We start from the raw sequence: 5,000 nt of genomic DNA, 5'->3' as shown, positions 1-5,000 counted from the left end.
AAATCGCTCCACCAACTAAGAACGGCCATGCACCACCACCCACCGAATCAAGAAAGAGCTATCAATCTGTCAATCCTTCCGGTGTCCGGGCCTGGTGAGGTTTCCCGTGTTGAGTCAAATTAAGCCGCAGGCTCCACTCCTGGTGGTGCCCTTCCGTCAATTCCTTTAAGTTTCAGCTTTGCAACCATACTTCCCCCGGAACCCAAAAGCTTTGGTTTCCCGGAGGCTGCCCGCCGAGTCATCGGAGGAACTGCGGCGGATCGCTGGCTGGCATCGTTTATGGTTAGAACTAGGGCGGTATCTGATCGCCTTCGAACCTCTAACTTTCGTTCTTGATTAATGAAAACATACTTGGCAAATGCTTTCGCTTCTGTTCGTCTTGCGACGATCCAAGAATTTCACCTCTAACGTCGCAATACGAATGCCCCCGCCTGTCCCTATTAATCATTACCTCGGGTTCCGAAAACCAACAAAATAGAACCGAGGTCCTATTCCATTATTCCATGCACACAGTATTCAGGCGGGCTTGCCTGCTTTAAGCACTCTAATTTGTTCAAAGTAAACGTGCCGGCCCACCGAGACACTCACTCAAGAGCACCCTGGTAGGATTGCAACGGGGTCCGCCTCGGGACGCACGAGCACGCACGAGGCGCGTCGCACGCCTTCGACTCGCCCCACCGGCAGGACGTCCCACGATACATGCCAGTTAAACACCGACGGGCGGTGAACCAACAGCGTGGGACACAAATCCAACTACGAGCTTTTTAACCGCAACAACTTTAATATACGCTATTGGAGCTGGAATTACCGCGGCTGCTGGCACCAGACTTGCCCTCCAATAGATACTCGTTAAAGGATTTAAAGTGTACTCATTCCGATTACGGGGCCTCGGATGAGTCCCGTATCGTTATTTTTCGTCACTACCTCCCCGTGCCGGGAGTGGGTAATTTGCGCGCCTGCTGCCTTCCTTGGATGTGGTAGCCGTTTCTCAGGCTCCCTCTCCGGAATCGAACCCTGATTCCCCGTTACCCGTTACAACCATGGTAGGCGCAGAACCTACCATCGACAGTTGATAAGGCAGACATTTGAAAGATGCGTCGCCGGTACGAGGACCGTGCGATCAGCCCAAAGTTATTCAGAGTCACCAAGGCAAACGGACCGGACGAGCCGACCGATTGGTTTTGATCTAATAAAAGCGTCCCTTCCATCTCTGGTCGGGACTCTGTTTGCATGTATTAGCTCTAGAATTACCACAGTTATCCAAGTAACGTGGGTACGATCTAAGGAACCATAACTGATTTAATGAGCCATTCGCGGTTTCACCTTAATGCGGCTTGTACTGAGACATGCATGGCTTAATCTTTGAGACAAGCATATGACTACTGGCAGGATCAACCAGGGAGCTGCGTCAACTAGAGCTGAGCAGCCGGCCGCCCGGGAGTGTGTCCCGGGAGCCCGCGCGAACACGCAAGCGTCCGCTCAATTATTCTGCAAACAGGAGGAGGCTGAGCTCCCCTGCACAATACACCTCGAAACCCTCTCAGGTCCCGGCGGCGCGCAGCGCCGTCCTAAGTACTTGGTCGGGTTCGAGAGAGGCGCAATCGCCCGGAGTTTGGCGAGTAGACGCTTTAGGTGCGACCACCCGTGCTCCCAACTGAGCTTGCCGCTGCCGACAGAGGCCCGGGAGCGTGCTGTCGTGGCATTGCCGGCGGGAGACAACAAGCGCCACCTACGGTGGCCGGCAGCTCCAACGCCAGCGCCACAGAAGGACAAAAGCCCCACTTGGGTGCCGAAGCGAACTCTCCCAGCACAGCGCACGCGCCAACACGTCCGCACAGCTGCGATACAATCCACCTGCGAGAACCGCAGAGGCGACCGAGCAGCAGACGGCGTCGCGGCGCCGAGCGCCGGGCGGCGGCGCATCCTCAGCGCACACAGTCCTCAATCGGACCAGCACACTGCAGATGTCCACCGCGCTTCGCAACGGGCCCGCGAGGACCTACTTTGGCCGCACGGCGCCGCGTGCAGGGTGCGCCGGCGCGCAGCTGCGCCGCCTGCCGCCTCCGTCGGCCGGCGCGCCTGCCACTGGCCGCCCCCCACCAGCCGGCTGTAGCGCGTGCGCCCACGCACCGCGCGGCCAGCACGCCGGGAGGCCCCCCCTCACCGGCCGGGGACGGTCCCACCCAGCCACCGCCGCGTATCGCTTCACACCCACATGCCATTCACGTTCGTGGGCATGGTGGGTATCGCTGAAACAACCGGTTGGTAGCTCAACCGATCGTCGCCATCACTGATTCACCTCTAGCGAGAACAACCGCACCACAACGGTTTACCAGTTCTTCATTTGCGTAACGTCACCAGCAAACGTAGACGTCCATCGCCATTTGCAAATTCAACGATTGTTGCATGCCTGTGTCAGGTGTCACGACACACTATGTCTGCCCACATACACGCAACAACATGTGCACGCTTCGCGAACACGTGGAAGGTGGCCCCCGTACGTATGCGATGTCCATTGCGCGAACGACTGTCAACCGGCCTCTGTCGCATGTCGCAGATGTGGAACGCAGTGCACCATGCTATCACGGTGTGTGAGAAGAGACGACTACGTCTGACAACACGCGCCACTACATCAACAGACGGCTCATGGTGATCGCCATCCACGGCATACCATACTGCAATCCAGCTCTTATAGGGAGACGACACGTAGCTGAGTGCACAATATTTGGACCGTATGGTTCGCCGTTGTTGGCGCAGTCGTGGTACGGTCACACATGTACCACGATGTATCATTCAGTACATGAGGACCAATGTGCAGTACAGTGTGTGATTTGGACGTACAACATCAGCGGACAGTTGACACAAGCCGTACCACAACGTAGGCTGTGCTTCGCCATGCGAATGCCAATGAACAACTGCGAAGGGCATTGAGCATGTACGTCCTGCTGCCGTCCGCATTACAGTGTATAGCTGCAAGGTGTTTAACATGAAGCGATACTCTGGGGACCGGACAGTGCGAGTAGCAAACTATATTGCGGGGGTTGCAGTTAGGCAACACTACACTAATTTAACGCGTCGTATGACAATTACAGAGCAGGTTAAGGCCCAACGTGTGTTGGGTTAAGGCGCAACGTGGGTTGGGTTAAGGCGCAACGTGGGTTAGGTTAAGGCGCAACGTGGGTTGGGTTAAGGCGCAACGTGGGTTAGGTTAAGGCGCAACGTGGGTTAGGTTAAGGCGCAATATAGGTTAGGTTAAGGCGCAATATAGGTTAGGTTAAGGCGCAATATAGGTTAGGTTAAGGCGCAATATAGGTTAGGTTAAGGCGCAATATAGGTTAGGTTAAGGCGCAATATAGGTTAGGTTAAGGCGCAATATAGGTTAGGTTAAGGTACAATATGGGTTAGGTTAAGGCGCAATATAGGTTAGGTTAAGGTACAATATGGGTTAGGTTAAGGTACAATGTGGGTTAGGTTAAGGTACAATGTGGGTTAGGTTAAGGCGCAATATAGGTTAGGTTAAGGTACAATATGGGTTAGGTTAAGGTACAATGTGGGTTAGGTTAAGGTACAATGTGGGTTAGGTTAAGGTACAATATGGGTTAGGTTAAGGCGCAATATAGGTTAGGTTAAGGTACAATATGGGTTAGGTTAAGGCGCAATATAGGTTAGGTTAAGGTACAATATGGGTTAGGTTAAGGTACAATGTGGGTTAGGTTAAGGTACAATGTGGGTTAGGTTAAGGCGCAATATAGGTTAGGTTAAGGTACAATATGGGTTAGGTTAAGGTACAATGTGGGTTAGGTTAAGGTACAATGTGGGTTAGGTTAAGGTACAATGTGGGTTAGGTTAAGGTACAATGTGGGTTGGGTTAAGGTACAATGTGGGTTAGGTTAAGGTACACATTGTTGTAAGGAAAGGTGTATTGGGGGGGGGGGGGGGCGGCGGCGGCGGCGGCGGCCGGTTTGTTGATTGTGATTATAGTAAGTGGATGCCTGCGGCATCATCTGATTTGCCACGTCAGGATGCACCTTTGGCTCATGACAGGCGGCGCTCTGATTCCATGCTTGTGGCAGACCTGTGTCTTTCATTCCTGCCATTGTTTGTGTGCTGTGACAGGAGGCAGTATTGTGATGTTGGGTGTACCCCTGTGTAGGACATGTGTGGGTGTTGGTGGCTTAGCTGAGCAATGGTGGTTGTCGGAAGGGTGGGGTATTCTGTTTTGTGAGTGGACCTCCCGGTCTGGTTATGATAGTGTGGATTGTCTAATGTGGCGGAGAGGATGCACTGGGTGTTGTTCCATGCTGGTGCTTACATATTGTCTTTGTGCCTGTTACAGGCAGAGAGTAGTGCGTGATAAGAGTGTCTGGCTGACGTGTGGTTGTGATTGTGAGCAGAGTCTTTCAGCATGTATACGGACAGTTGTATACATTATCTGTATTTTGATGGCTCTATCTATTACTAATCAGCGCCGTGTATACGTTTCATCCGGTTCCAGTCGAAACTGTTGTATCTCTGTACATTAGTGACACGGCGAGGCCGCCATGTAGTTACTCGTCTCGGCAGCTTCCACCGGTGTATGGCAAATGATTATAAGGAATCAGTCTAGTCGTCAATACCGATAGTGTGACGTCACATGTCTGGGGTGGGGGACGCTGCGCCCTTCCGGTGGGTCATGGCCTAGGAAGACTCTTCCCACGCAGGGGGGCTTGGACTGTCATTGACTCTTCCGAGTAATATACTTGCCGTACGTTTTTGCGACTGCGAGTGCAACGCTCACCGGTACCGAAATGGATGGAGCGCCTCCTAGCTGCCGCTGAGCATCTGCATTCGTACAGAGAGCAACGCGATCGCGTCTGTAGCTCGTACGTGGTACAGCTCGCAGCTCATGTATATGGACAGCGGGAATGTCGCATATTGGACATAACTCTTCATGAAACGCACGTTATAGGGGTGGATTGCACATTGCGAGTGCGAGCAAAGTCCGCCGTGCATCCGCTGGA

At 53.3% G+C, this 5,000-nt stretch overlaps 1 non-coding gene across 1 annotated transcript in view; it reads right to left on the bottom strand.

The window, feature by feature from the left end:
- Positions 1 to 1,402, bottom strand: part of LOC126433211 (small subunit ribosomal RNA) — a 1,910-nt gene extending 508 nt beyond the window's left edge. The window contains exon 1 of the ribosomal RNA XR_007578325.1: positions 1 to 1,402. This exon is cut by the window's left edge and continues 508 nt beyond it. This is a non-coding gene — a ribosomal RNA (small subunit ribosomal RNA).
- Between the last annotated feature and the right edge of the window lie 3,598 nt (positions 1,403 to 5,000).

This window comes from Schistocerca serialis, unplaced genomic scaffold (genome assembly GCF_023864345.2).
Source record: "Schistocerca serialis cubense isolate TAMUIC-IGC-003099 unplaced genomic scaffold, iqSchSeri2.2 HiC_scaffold_1162, whole genome shotgun sequence".
Classification (NCBI taxonomy): Eukaryota; Metazoa; Arthropoda; class Insecta; order Orthoptera; family Acrididae; genus Schistocerca; species Schistocerca serialis.
Note: the sequence above shows the minus strand (reverse complement) of the source record. Positions and strands in the feature narration are given on the sequence as shown.